Genomic DNA, 15401 nt, shown 5'->3' on the forward strand with positions numbered 1-15401 from the left:
ATCTGTTTCACTTGTTTTCCTATAAAGAGAATCATTCTCCTAGGAAATATCTTTAACCATTTTGCTTTGAATGTTTTTGTTCTCAATGTTACTGAGTTAAAAATAACACTACAGAAACATATCTTTGTAATATTACTTTATATTGGTAAAATAATACTAATACATTATTCATCCTATTGCAGCAAATTTGACTTGAGCAAGATGAAAAATGTGATCCTATGGAGAGATGGCTTACAAACTTTATCACTTTAAACACAGTTACCCTTCAGAGTCCCTAGTGTAAGCCTGGATCCTTTGAAAACAACCAGAACGCTGTCATGGACTTTAATAATGCATGTTATTTGCATGTGAAAGCACTCACATGCACTTTATATTAAGCACACAGGTATATAAAGATACAGTCCTGGCCAGAAGATCTTACAAAGTAAGATGACTAACTATTTTGGATATGACAGTTGTAAATAATAAACAACAGTTTAGAAATTAAAGTAGCATAGTAATGAAATTATACTATTTTAGTTGATCATTATGTCACTCTTGATAAGTAGGCCTGTATCAGGTGTCTGGTTATATATGTAATAGGCTGGCTTGTTGTTTGGATGTCAGATTAAATCATGGGTTCTGCCTCTTCTGTTGGCACCTCAAATACCAAGATGCGTGCAGGGAAAGGGGTGGGCTAGGGGGCAGCTTTCATGCTCAGGGTGTAATCCTTTCTTTCATATGCTGTGTCAACCTACCCCAGGAGACAGATTTTTATTTTCTTTTGAAGAGGTCTATGTCGTGTTGCATCAGAACTATGTCCTGGTACAAAAAGTAGTAGCTGTGACTTTTAAATAATCAGCCTCACTAAAGGTGCCATTATGGCAACCAACAAAATTCTACCTTAAATCATTTTGACAATGCATTCTCTGCACTGCCCATGGACTTGGAGGGTGTCCTCAAAACATTCAAAGCTGGGACAATATTCATGATTAACAAAAGTCCAGAAGCAGCCAAACAGGTGTGTACTTCTCTCAGAAAAGATCTTTTTAAATAGAAGACCTTTTGTACACTAGTTCTATCCTAGGCCCCTTTTAGGGGCCACACCTGAGAGAGAAAGTGAATTATCAATGACATTTTTTTAAAGAATCAGTGGTTTAACACTAATTTCTAATCAGATCCTACAGAAAGGAACAGCTCGCATGGCAGCTGTACTTTTCCCAGGGTTAATTACCTTTCACTGCTCTCTACTAATGAGTCAGCTGTTCCTGTCATCACACAACTACACTGTGTTCATCTGTAGCTCTTGCTGTGGACAAACACAGTAGCTAGAGCCCTGTTTACAGATTGGCGAGGTTTGTTGTGCAAAGAATTTGCAAAGCAGTTTAAAAAAAGAATACATAAAACTCTTCCATTTCCATGCCTCTTTTCATGGAAACAATTGTATTTTTCAGGTAAACACCATGTTCTCAAGGTTAATAAATTAATGGACAAGACTAGAAAACTAAGGACATGAAAAGTAATAAAAATTCTTTTTTTTTTTGTAATATTGCATAATAGTTTATATAAGGAAGATTAGATCTGTGTAGCTATCTAGCTTGTCTTACACGATTGTTGGGTGAGGATGTTTATGTCTTGCTGGTCTGTGAACTAGAAAACTATAAAATACTGTTTTAAGCAACAGGATAGATAATAGTGCAAAAAATAATGCACTTAAGGAAAGAGTTTTTATTATTTTTATGGCAAAATCTAATGAGACAATGATATAAGGCTTTCAGTAACCTGCTAATGTTTTTACATAATTCTAGAAGGTGATTCAACAGCAAGCAAATAGAACACATCATTTTCTAGCTGAGGTGAACAGGATGTATTCTTTATAGCCATATAAGATCTAGTGATCCTCATGCATCACTTTAATGTGTCCTCCTTAAGGAATGTATAAAACTTGGGGGATATTTAGAAAGGCTAACTTTAATAACAGGGAGGGGAATCATACCTAGCTTCCTTTTATTGGGAAGAAAATTAGGGCATGGGTTCTGCTATGGCAGCAGTGGGCACCTACAATTAGTCACTAGTGGTTACTCCAGCTTTCTCATGGGAGGCTACAAAGACTCTGGCTAAAGATGGGCATTGTGACAGAGCTTCCAAAGGTCAAGTCCTGTTTGGGTCAGCAATCAGGAAATGTTTGTTTTTCATATAACCAAGGCAGAACTCTAAGCTGGCACTCTCTTCAAAACACGATTCTATGCTAAAACTGACGATATGGAGGTTGCCCTGATTTTAGCAGATTTCCTTGGGATAAGATCCACAAGTGTTAGCAGGGAAAGTAAATTTTCACCATACACCAAAGGGACACCACACAGTACACGCTATGTGAGATTGAGCTCAACTCCTTACATAATTCTGCACTCAATGTGTCTGCAACTGGCCCATTCATGAAGATACTATTTGAGGCTGAATGTCTTGCTGGGTGTTACATGAGATAATGGTTAATTGACAAATCTAAAGCAGGAATATAGTCATCTGAATATAATGACGGAAGAAGAAACTTAAGCTTTCCAGGTCCAGGTTAATCTTGTAGGACTGGCAGCTCAAATTATGATAAATTTGCTTTTGAAATGCCAAGGCAGAAGTACCATGGGATTCCAAGGGATTACTTGAATAGTCATTTGAGAAATGAGTAGTATACTTTCCTTTGAACATTGCTGTAACACACCACCTCTTTCTCGTAGGGGCTTTAAGTTCTGTAAACTGTATTGACAACCTGGGACACTCTGAGCAATGAGAAAATGCGACCAGTGTGGTTATGGTCTTTTAGAAGGCAGATATGTATTTATTGCTCTGTTAGAATTGATTCTCCTGCTTGATTTTGGAATTTTGTGTGAAAGTTAATTTCCTAAAGGTGCATTAACTGAGCTTAATCATTCACATAAACCTCTGATCACTCAGGTCAGGCCAGGGAAAACTTAGTATGTAATGCCCATTTTGCCTCAGATTCTCCCTCTGCTCAAGAGATTATGCATTCTTCCAACGCAGTATCTCATTCAAATTTAATCTTATTTTAGGGATAACAGAGCCATTCTCCATCTCCTCAGAGGTCTTCACATGTTACTGGCTTGCCTTTTCTTGAGTTCTCAAAAGGAACATTACACCTTCTTCATCCACAGGCAGAAAAACCAGGAACAGGTCCTCTCCATTTGGTGAATACAAAAACCTAACCCTTGGGACTGAGTTTCACCCTTTCCTGAGATGCAGTCTGATTAACTTGAATTCTGTCAGTAGCAAGGCTTACTAGCTCTCTGTTAGAAGTAGACTTCATGCTGCATGCTGAAGCAACTGGTATACTACAAGACAGCTTCTTCAAAGAGCCTATTGGGTTGATGATAGTTCTACTGTGGCGATCCCTCTTGGAGGTTCAGGAGGGAGGAGGCATACCAGAAAGTATCTCTGAAAAATTTAGGGCCCAAAATCATATCTTCTATACTGCCCCTACTTAAAAACTTGACTTCTTTACTTTTAAAATATCATCAAAATAGCCCTGCAACTTTTAAATTTAAAAGACAGGGATAATCATGCAGCTAACAAATAAATACCCAAATCCCACAAATAAATAGGGAAGCAAGCTGTATGACCTGAAGGGTGTTCACAATGCTGAACTTGCTGTTTGAAGACTGGCAATCATTGATTGAAAGCAACTTGCACTTCTTCAATATTACAGTGTTATTTCCTATGATCACAAAATAGTAGCACATTATATACATTAATAACAATAAAAATGAGTGGTATTACTAATGTTGCTATATTAATAATGGGCCCAAAGCATTCGGGGCTAAAGCTATTTATTCTCGCACACTATCCAAAGTGAGTTAGGGATATTTGAGAAGACACTGTTTAATAATAGCCACTAAAATGTTGATTGTGGGGAAGAAAACTCTGAGAATGTTGTATGTGAGCAGGTTAGGCTTTTAAGGATAAATGTTAAATTAGTCTAAAGGGTTATGTTTATTGAACTGGTGTCAATTTATTCCATAATTAACTTTGCATGCCCACAATTTAGGCATGATTTTCATTGACTTTAAGTCTGATGTGTGCAACTGCTACTGGGGACACATAGTTACTAACCCTTTGTAAAACTCATTGTTATAAAATTAGATCAAGCTGAGCATAATCTTAAGAGTTTACTACTGTGACTGTCCTCCCTCTAGGGAAAGAGTATGAAAAGGTAAAGGACTGTCAGAGACCTAGCTGTGGCTCCCTGCTTCCAAGGCCAACCTGTGCCTCCCATGGTACAGATTAAGGTATATGCTATTCCATAGGGACCGTCCACTACATAAGGGTTAGCATAGCTTAGCTGAGCTCCATCCAGCTCTGATCCCTGAAGGAATTCTGGGTTGCCTGCTTAGAACTATAATTTAAGCACTTTGGCTCAGTCTTGAGGATCTTTGAGAACCTGTCCCTAGAGATGTAAAGGATGAAGTTTTTTTTAAAAAACCCTGCACACTTATATGCTAAAGCTATTGGTATGATAAATAATGTTCTAAAAATAAAAACTTGTGGCATTGAATCTCTTCAAACATGGAAAAAATGTTTGATGTCTATACAAAATATGTACAGCAACCGAAATTTTGAACAGAAAGCTTGCTTGTAGTTTTTATGATAACATGAAGAACATCAAATCACTATAATCACCCACAGAAAAAGTGCAAAACCATCACCTAATCTATCCTTCTATTACCTCACAGCTTGAGAAACAGAGTCCTGGAAGTCTGAAGAGAGAGAGAAATCACAGAGGCACCCCTAAAACTGTCTACAAAGTCCAAGTAGTGACCAACAGGAGAATGTGGAGCTGAATCTGGAAAAGCTTCTATCAGCAGTGTTTAAAAAATCCAGCTGGATTAATGTAGAAATCCTTACTGAATTTTGAAATGAATGGTATTGTTAATCTTTACAGCTTATTTCTTCTTATTTTTTTAAGAATTAGCTTTAAGAAAAAAAATCTTTTCCTGAAAGGAAATATGAATCCTAAGAACCAAGCAGGGAATTGCCCCCTTCCCTTTGTAAATATCGCGTTTCAGGGGTAAATTTGGTCCTCTGAGCTGCACAGCAATATTCAGTTTTGCTATTCTGCTCTCCATTAATATCTGAGCACACACTGAATTTCATCAATGCCCTGTATCTACAAGAGGAAACTTCTGGTCTAAGGTATACCACATTATTCGTATCCCCATCCTGTATGAAATTGTGAGAAATAGTAAGTTTATGTGGAGACAAAATATAAGAAGAAATCAAGTCCAGTTTGTAGGCTGGACAGGAAGGACACAATTCACCTCCCTAACTTTATGTGCCTGAAATGCAGATACATATTTCTGAGGTAGTAACTGCTGGCTTCCCATAGTCTCTGGGTAGTCTGTAGGCAACCTGCAGGCATTTCTGCCACTGTGTAGATGTGTGATACATCTTATTTTTTTGGTACATCTACTTCAGGGTGAGATCAATGGCATCCAAGAAATGTCTCTTTATTTCCACTGACTCTAAAGGGAATCTGGATGACTGGCTCAGGACTAGACACTTCCACTGTGCACACTGACATTTCACCAGAGGATTCCTAACAAATGAACCTATGGCAATCACTGAGCAGCATCTTACAGCTTAAATAACACGTACACTATGTGGCTCTGAGCTATATTTTAAAATAGGGATGAAAAAGCAAGAGAAATAGAGTAGGGAGCCATCCTCCAGGAATGAAGGCAGTGCCAGTCCTTGTAGGAAAGAACTGGCAAACAAAATGAAGCTGATGAACAAATAAAAGGGAGCATCAGCGGATGGTAAAAATTAAAGAAAAGGAGAGTTCACCACAGCTTTGATATGAGCAGTGTGGCTTTGGAGACACAGGAGAATCCAGGGTCAAGAGGCAGAGAAAGAAAAAGCTCAGCATGGTAGGGTAAGTATTTCTTTATTTAGGTATAGAAGAATGAAGACAATAAAGTTCTAAGCACAACAGAGGGAAACTGAACTCTAGGAACTGGTACGGACTGAAATACCATCTTCTTAACATTTGAATTGAACAAAATTTTATGAAGGAATAAAAGTTTTCCTAGTAAATAAATGCATCACATGGATTAGTGTTGGATAAATGGGAAGTGTCTCTCAGCTTGAACAATTATCTGATACTGCATACAGTACTTTTCTTAAGTCTAAGTTTGCTACTTAAGCTTATCTGTGTTTCTTACTTGGTCTACTATGAACTATTGTCTACTTGAGAAACCTGATGACACCAGTGACAGTGGCTCTGCATTTAATTATTTTTTTGTTTGTTTGTTTTAACCATAGATAATGCCACATGCCCTATTCATTTTGGTGTCTTCTGTTCTGTCCCAAATTTTCAATCCTAACATTAAAGAAATTAAAATTCAAATTCCCTCTAGTAAATTTTGCTGGCCTTTGGGATCCAACAAGTGCCAGATTCTTAAAAAGAAAATGTTATTGTGCCTACATTGCCTGTCACAAACATGCCCTTTTTTCAGCATGTAAGGAGAGTGTTTAAGCAAAGAACTGTTGACACAATTATTTACTTGATTTGTGAGTGTCAGGTAGGGCTTTTTACATGCACTCAGTGAAACCTAGTTGGTTGTTTTTTTAATAAAAAACACCTTTATGTTTTCTTTTTTTCATATTGTATATTTACTCCAAAGAAAAAAAGTCTTATGAGTCAAATTCACCATATCCAAACAAAAGACTGGCAGCTTAAGTTAGTATATGAACAGGGGGAAGGGAGACTTATTTCCTGAGTTTCAACAGATGTCATACTTAATTGGTTGTGAAATAAACCAGAGCTACTCTCGGCCTGTTTCCCTAGTTTCAGCTGTGAAGACACTTTCAAACATGTGCATTTCCCTCCTGCTTGTTATAATGAGGGTGTGGGGTGAGAATCAAACTTCCAAAAGAAGTAAAGCAGCATGCATGTTGCATACAGGCCTTCAGATATACTAATTAAACAGAAGAGAGAGTCGCATCTTTTGTTCCTGCAAGATACATGTCAATACAGCATTAAGCAAGACAGTTCTGTTGAGGGTTAATTGTCTTTGGCTTCTGCTAATATCAGGAAGTCACTGGACTACCCAATTCTTTACCAAGGTTTTCCACCTTCACATATTTTCCCTCTAAAACACCCTTTGTCCTAACCCAGAGCATTGACAATATCCTACAACTCAGTTAAATGCGATCATTTTTGTATTATGACAGAGAGAGCATCTCCTAATTTTTTTCCCCTTGTGGATGTTTTCTGCTAGAAGTAGCCGAGTAACACCACATGTAACATAACAAAAAAGACTAAAAACAGAGAAAGAATTGTCAAGTAGAAAAGAGTTTGGCTAAGCATGATGAAGGACACAAGAAAATGGAGAACAAGACTTCTCATAAGCTAAAAGCCCAAAGATTTGTAATTGTGGTTAATCACCAGCAATGGTAGGCTAATATAAATAAAGTCACGCATTTCTAATGACTAGGGCAAAGAAAGTTAGCCACTCATTTTATGTCTTTTTGTACATAGCCCTCTAAATAAATGCTCTTTTGAGCTTCATGGGAAAAAGCTAAATTTGTGATAGGTGTCTCCCTGTGAAACTCAGTATGACCAAGTTAAAAAAAAATATTTAAAAAAGGAGAATTGTGTTTGTTAAACATTTCAAATAGAAATGTAATGGGAATTGTGTAAAAAGAAAAATTGAGGCCAAGGTCAAATATGTTTAATTCACCTGTGACAACCAAACAACAATATTTGTTCTTTTAGTTTAGACTTGGAACCCAGATCCCAGGAGTGCTAGGAGAGAGCTTTAATCCCCAGAAAAAATTCAAATTCCCAAAGTGTGTGATGGAAACCAGTGTAATCTTTCCCGAAGTCAGAAATAAAATCAAAAATACTTTCTTTATTATTAAAACAAGAGCAGTCATCATGATCTTTATTCTTTTAATGTTTTACAGGTCTGACTTTCGGCAGATGACCTCTCTTGTTTGTCCCTACATGTTTTCCAAAATATAAAAGTGAAATAGAGTCCCAAGGGCACTGTACTTGAAAGGTTATGAGAGTTAGAGAATTTTAACCATGCCTGCCAAATCAGCAGATGGCTTGTGATTATAATTATATGCATCAATAAAACGAATAATCTTTACAAAATTTGAATTTCTACTAAAGTAAGGGATTTAGTAAGCAGATGCAACAGAATGCATTTTCTTTAACCCTTTTTGTAGACAGCACTGTTTCTCACAAAAATGGGAAGGCTTTCCATAAAGTAGCTTGAACATACACTTGAGCCTTAAATATATGTTTCTTATGACCAAGTGTCAATGTTATTCAGAGTGATTTATGTGTTCAGTTGCACTTTGTTCACTAAATGTCGAATGCTTATATATAGGATGATTCCCATCAGACCCATACTTCAAAATGGTGTTTAATTTTATAAAATGTTAGAGATACAATGAAAATGTCATGTGTACTCAATCTCTTCATTTGTACTGCAATGGTCATTCTTTCTGTTCAGGTTTTGGTGACTTTCCATACCTTGTATGGAGGCTGAGTTAACCACATTGTTAGGGAAGAAAATGTATTTTCCCAAAATGTGGGAAGTTAATTAAATGTTTGTGGTTTGTTTGGGGTTGTTCTAATCATAAGAAATTGAATTACATAAAAGTAAATAGATTGATACAAAAATCACAGCCTTGGATTTCTGTGACCACTATCCTTACTTTCAAACTTACTTCTGTAACAAGATCTAGATTGTGTGTGTTAGATTCTGTCAAACTTCTGCCCAAAGTAGGAGAAAATCACACAGTAGAAAAATTAAACAAAATTAAAAATAGGCCCTCTAAGCCATCATAAAAATCACTGGACTGCATCATAAAAATGTTATTTGAAGACAGGATGGAAACATCTTATACTCTTCTGATATAACAAGGAAGAAAAGATCTGAGAACAGTAGTAAGTAAATTTTAAAAAAAGTCTCCATTTCGGATACTGTAGCTGCTTACCTACTGTATTTTAACATTTATTTTATTCAAACATTTAAATGTGAATTTTTATTTGAAAAAGGTTTGTGTGTCAGTTTTCTTAACTACCCTAATATCTCTGATGTGGAGTGCAAACCAGTATTTTGATGCTCATTAAAAAGTGGACTTTTACTCTGTATCACGTATATCCTTCTATGCTTAAGGATTATTGACCTGACAGTCCATAGCGGTGCCTTTGGAGCCATTACTAATTTGCTGTGCCAATCCAGCTGCTGTACAAGTGCTCTAACTTGGGGGGTGGAGGGGCACTGAAGGTGTCAAATTTTCTGCTAAGATTTAGGGACCCGATCTAGTGACTCTTACTATCACCTGAAGAAACACCGTTAAGAAGAAATTGAGAACTCTGATCCTGACATTAAATGATATTTTGGAAAAGTTCTAAAGCATTTTTTTTAATCTAATGCCTCATGGAGCAGAGTTCAAATACATGTCTTTAAATTAAAAGCTAGGTCCTTTTAACCAAAGTTCCTTAATGGAGGGAAAAGTTCACATATGAAGCCAAACCTGAAAAATGAGCTAGCAAATGTTACCCGAATCTATTAAGAAAATCAATAAACCCCTCATCTTCAAAACACTTACACACCTGCTTTACTGCATTGAAGTGAGCCATCGACCTCACCTCAGTGTAATCACTCATGTGTGCAAACGCTGTTGTCAGTATTCACCTACCCAAGAAGGTAAGCCCCGCTTTCATTATCAAGTAACTTTATCTTTTAACTTATCACTTTTTTTTTTTTTTTTTTTTTTTTTTTTAAAAATAAATATGTCATTTAGAATGTCAAAAGTTGCTTGTATTTAGAAGTCTTCCATGAAGGTAAATGAGAGCAATTCCCCTCCAAAAAGATTTTATGTAAGTACCAAAAAAAGTTGAAGGAGACAATCTTTTTTATCACTAATTAAACAATATCTTTAGTCTGAAGTGATTCAAGATAATTAAAATTCAGAAGCACTTATTCTGCTTATGCAGTTTTTCAGAATCCAAAACTATGCGCACAGAAACTACAAGAGGTCATCGTTATATATGTATATTTCCAAAATTAATCAGTTAAGTAACACAGATTTTGGTCTAGATGCTCCATATAGATATGGATGTAGTAGATTATAAAGTTTACTCCGTATGTTACTTGCTGTATTTTTTATTTTGGAGCATAAAGCCAGGCCTTTGGGAGCATTGTTTGTGACTGACCTTGAAAATACTTGTTTATCAGGAATATTAGATATTACTGGCTTGAAAATCTACAAGCATGTAAAAAACGGAATTAAAATTATTCAAACCAGCTGTGTAATGCCATAAAGTTTTTCGGATCCACACAGAAAACTCACACTGTTGTACCCTGGAACCATGCACAAAGATATGTACAAAGGCCTCACATTGGACTCCAAGGTCCAAAAAGTCCATTAAAAAGTGGTTTCTAAAAATCTGGTATGTTACATAGTTTATCAGGGAGATCAGATGAGCATTAATTATCAGAAATCAAGTTTTCTCTGCCTTTTCTCTTACATGCAGCAAGGAAATGACAGAAGAGAAAAAATAATGAAGCTATAAAAAACTACTGAAACTTACTGGGGTTCAACCTGTCAGATTACAGTAACAGTACAAATTTTGTAGCACTTCTGCTCGTGCATTACCGCTATGAAATCATTCTCTACTTTTAATAGGATAAAGGACAGCTGAACTTATTCATTAATGTGGTGAATGCTGAAATATCTGATACCCTTTATTCTTATTCACTTAGGTGTGTAAAAAGCGTGGTGATGGTGTGATATATATGTGCTCCTTTTTAAACGCTGTGGTGATGCACCTGAACATAAAATATCCTCAAATTGTACTTGTTAAAATGAACTGAAAACTTAGTATCAATTAGCAAAACTGTGTTGTAGCACTTTAGTTTACTAAATCTCTGCTGATCTAGCAACTAGTTATGAATTATAGGGCTCAGCTGAAAAAGCAAGCTTTTTTTCTGATGCTTTCATATCTTATACTTTTCGAGGTAACATAAGGAAAATATGTTGCTGAGATGCACACACCTTAAACATATGGAAAATAAAATTAAATACAAAATTTTACTTGAGTTTGTTTACTTCATCATGAAATTTCCTGAGTTGGAATCATTGGGAAATGCAAAAGCAGACATAACTGTTAATATTTACTGAGTTTCAGTGAACTGATATATTATATAGGTGAACATAGATTTGGCATATGTACACTTTTTATATAAATATACACATGTGGATTTGTATATATGCATACACACATCTCTTTGCAAAAATCATCACACGCATATCTTAAAATATCACATTTAATCTTAGTTTTTATAAGCTATGATGATACTTCTATTGTCCATGCAGTAAAAAGGATGTCATGTCCCTGGGTAAGCGACATATCATAATGAACTGACTTCTGTGACCTATGAAGAGTTTTAATTAAGTGAACAGGTTATCCTGACACGTCTAAATATACATCTATTGACAAGTGTTTTCTGAAATTAAATAACTCTTCCAAAACAAAACAAAACAAAACAAAACAAAACAAAACAAAACAAAAAAACAACTGTAATGCAGGCTGATATCTAAACCCCACTTTTTTAACTGTCTGTGTTTGAGAAAGCATTCTTAAAACATATGGTTCTCAGTGGTCTGGGAGCGGGGAGAAGCATTACTTAATTCACACAGGCATCTTGCAATAATATCATGTCATTTTGAACCTAACATCCCCTGATCCTCCAAAGTGCAAAGCAGACAGAAACATTTTAGCAATGCAAACAAGACTTTCTGGCAACTTCCTGTTGCCATTTTTCAGCAAAATAAAGGATCCTGAGATACTAAACTGAAACACTGCTAGAAAAGATTTTATCATTGGTTACACAGGCAGGCACCTGCTACTCTAAGATATCAACTGAATATTTTGCTGCTGTGCAAAGAAAATAAGTAATGACTGTGTAACTGTTTAACAACAATCTTCAACTCTTTAATTTCAGCTCACGTAAAAGACAACACTGAGAGAGACACCATATAAAAATCTGCTTTCAAAACCACCCCAAAATTATAGTAACAATTTCATTTATATCTGCATGGTTGTAAAAACTGTGCCAGGTATTTAGGGGTGTAAGTGGCTAGTGGATTGAAATGTGTATTCATACATATAACACATTTTCAGCAGATTTTTACAGAGAAGTAGAAAGAAACTTTCTGTCTGTAAAGTTCATCAGATGTTCATGTACATCTGAGGCAGTGCTTACTGTGTGGCAGTTCTTACAAAGAATATTTATTTCATTACACTATCATTGCAATATCCAGTTCACAAAACATACTGTTTCATGTTACTTTTGGAATTCCAGAAACTTTCGTAAGCTGGCAAATCAGACAGAGAGAAAAGGAAACAAACAAACAAGAAACAAACCCAACCTTGATTCCAGAGACATTTTTCTCCCCTTCGTGAAGTGACAGGGGGGAAAAAAATCCCTTCATTATGACCTACTTGTCTAGAAACGGACTTTCAACCCCATGGTTAGGCTAAGATTTGCTCTACTTTCTCCCTAGGGCATAATTGTCAGACTGACTTACCGTGTGCCTTTTAGCCTTTGTTCTGCCTCTCACGCTGACATCAGGGAAGCAGTGATGTAGAATAAAGCAGGGGTGGGCTAGGTTAGTCCACTGTTTGTGTCGTTGTGTGGTGTGCAGGGACACTCTGTGATACTCTAGTGAGCTGCTAAGCTTTTTTTGTAGGCTTTGTGTCATTTACTTAACGACCAATCTCATTAGCTGCCAGGGTACAATGGGCTGATGCATTTTCTATGTACATACTCTACACAGTGACCCTCAAGGTTGCCGAAGGTCTATTTAATCAGTCAAAATGCTGAATATATTTGCAGTAAATCACTAAAAAAAAAAACATACGGGACCACAAAGGTATCTCGTGAGGGTTTACTCTTTCCTGGGAGTTATTTGCAGGTAATAAAGTAGTAGGAGATGTAGGCAAAAGCAAGGGCAAAGAAGGGAAAAGGGAACTCACTGGGTTTGCACTGGTCACCTTTAATTTAGGGAACCTTGGGGGCCCTGTATATCGCTGTGTCTCTGCTTGTTAATTTCTCCATGCAGTTCATGCTTCAGTGTAATCATGTTATCACAATTAAACCCCTTTAAATAAGAAGAGCAGCACTAACAAAATACACAGCCTTCTGCACATTGGGGAGGGGATACGTGTGTGTTTGTGTATCGGGGGTGGTGGTGATATTTATTTATTAACTTCCTTACTACAGGCAACCTCTGGGCTGGCATCTTTGCATTTCTAACCTCTCGTCAGTTACAAGGTAAAACCCTTTTAACTCTTACGAAAAATGAAATGCTGAAAAGCCCTATGAATCACGACAGCTGTCCATAAGTAACAGGGAGAGTTCTATTGTCCAACTTGTCCCTGGATAAAATGAATACTTTACAGCAGAGGCTGTTCAGCTTGGCTAAAGAGTATGGGGAGAAGGGGAGGAGGTCACTGGAGATTTCGCACACTAATTTAATCTGGGAAAAGGACAGGCACTGCATCTCACTTGAACAGACTGGCGGCAATCTGGGCTCCCACAGAACTATCTCCTTTTGCCTGTGCTCTATTTATTCCTTATCTCTGTTTACCAACCGCTAGGTCCCTTTCATTCACACCACGAGGCCGTTCTCCTACTATCAGTCAGCAGCTGACACTGTGGAAGAGCCTCAAAGGGAAAAAAAAAAAAGGGATCAAAACTAAACCAAAGCTGTATAAACAATGCAACAGTAGAAGTAAATGCATAAATCCTAATTCTTAACCCAACCCACAGGGTGCGAACAGAACCTTTATAGTAAATCCAACAAACCCACCACAGTGAGCTATGGGCTACAGAGGAAATGGGAAAAGCCAAATATCATTCATGAAATCACCATCTCAAGCAGAAACATTGAAAATAGGCATTGGCAGATATTTAACTGGTTTCAGGATAACAGGTTCATCAGTCCTGTGTATCCTTCAGCAAGTAATGAGGGGTGCGTTTACCTGTGTGCCTGGTATAAGGTGAACAACAGCCTTTGCCACTTGACCATCTCGCAGTCTGAAAGCCTTAGATAACTTTGCACTCACTGCTTGTGATTTAGATTAAAAAAGTAGAGGCAACCACTTTAAAAAAATCTGTATCTGGAGGCTGTGATAATTTGGATAGCTTTACAGCTACAAGTTAAACGTCAAGTTCTTATAGAAGCATTTGTCCAATTATTTTTTCCTTTAAAACTCTGGATATTTCAATATTGCCTTTCCTCAGTCTTCAACTTATGTTTTCCCCTCTTCCTCTAAGTTTTTGTAACTTATTATGAAAAGAAAATGGTTGAAGACAGGAAAGAAAAGATGAAGCTTGTGACTAATAGAAAAGTAAAGAAAAGTAATAAACTTTACATTTGACATTGTGGTTTTGGATTATTGAAGGGACTAAACTGTGAATAAGTTTATTTTCTAATTTTAATGGTATCTGGTTTTGTTTCCTTAAACTGATTTAACAGGAAAGAAGTTACAAATATTCATATAAAGACAGCAATATTGTTTCAGTGAAACATTTCAGCTTTTTTAAAACTACATAATCTGCAACTCCCAAAAGTTAGGCATGTTCTTCCCAGAAAAGGAGTGATGCTTTTGGAACTATTCTCAACTTTTTGAGACATAAAAATATCAGTTAGCACCATATAGTCAATATACTGTCAACTGCCTGATCAGGACCATTGTAACAATGACAAAGAAAATGTTCCTCATTATCAGAGATGATCAACAGGACCTAATTTCAGTTTTGATTTCCACCTATGTGCATTATGAGCAATGAAGTCTTTACTACTTGGATCCTTTTTTCCAAATGAATTAATGAATTAAATTTATCCTTTCACCAGCTGCTAGGCAGCAGATGGAACCATTTCTGAAGCCTTGTTGAATTCAATCCATAAAACTAATTTCCTAGGATTAGCAGTCCAAAGTTTCTTTTAATGTTTATATACCACTTGGGATTTTGAATTTCATGATGTTAAACTTTCAATTTAACTATTTTTTTTCATTTCATATCAAACAAATATGATCGTTTGGATTTCTATAGCTTTGTAACCACACATTTCAGGTCACATAAGGACAAGAATTCATTTCAAAAGCAATCAAGTAATGCAAGATTGGGATCTGGGGTTTTCTTGTTTGTTTGTTTTGTTTACATTACGACACTACCATAGAAACCATTTGTGTTACACTCAAAGATTAGTTTAGATGGGAAAAGTTTTATTGCCTGCAACTTTGACAAAAATCTTTGCATAAAAATTTAGTTTTAATAAGCAATTTGTGACAGTTATTGTGATCTAAGGGTGTATTTTCT

General features: G+C 36.3%; 1 protein-coding gene across 3 annotated transcripts in view; it reads right to left on the reverse strand.

The window, feature by feature from the left end:
* The window catches only part of ST18 (ST18 C2H2C-type zinc finger transcription factor), a 101318-nt gene that overhangs the window by 83566 nt on the left and 2351 nt on the right, over positions 1-15401 (reverse strand). The window contains exon 1 of one of the 3 annotated variants that reach the window (XM_040588426.1): positions 12604-12725. The exons of the other annotated variants lie outside the window; for them this stretch is intronic. The gene's annotated coding sequence lies outside the window, so the exon portion shown is untranslated. Of the gene's footprint in view, positions 1-12603; positions 12726-15401 lie in introns of those variants that run through there. 3 annotated transcript variants of the gene reach the window in all.

This window comes from Falco naumanni, chromosome 3 (assembly GCF_017639655.2).
Source record: "Falco naumanni isolate bFalNau1 chromosome 3, bFalNau1.pat, whole genome shotgun sequence".
NCBI classification, from domain to species: Eukaryota; Metazoa; Chordata; class Aves; order Falconiformes; family Falconidae; genus Falco; species Falco naumanni.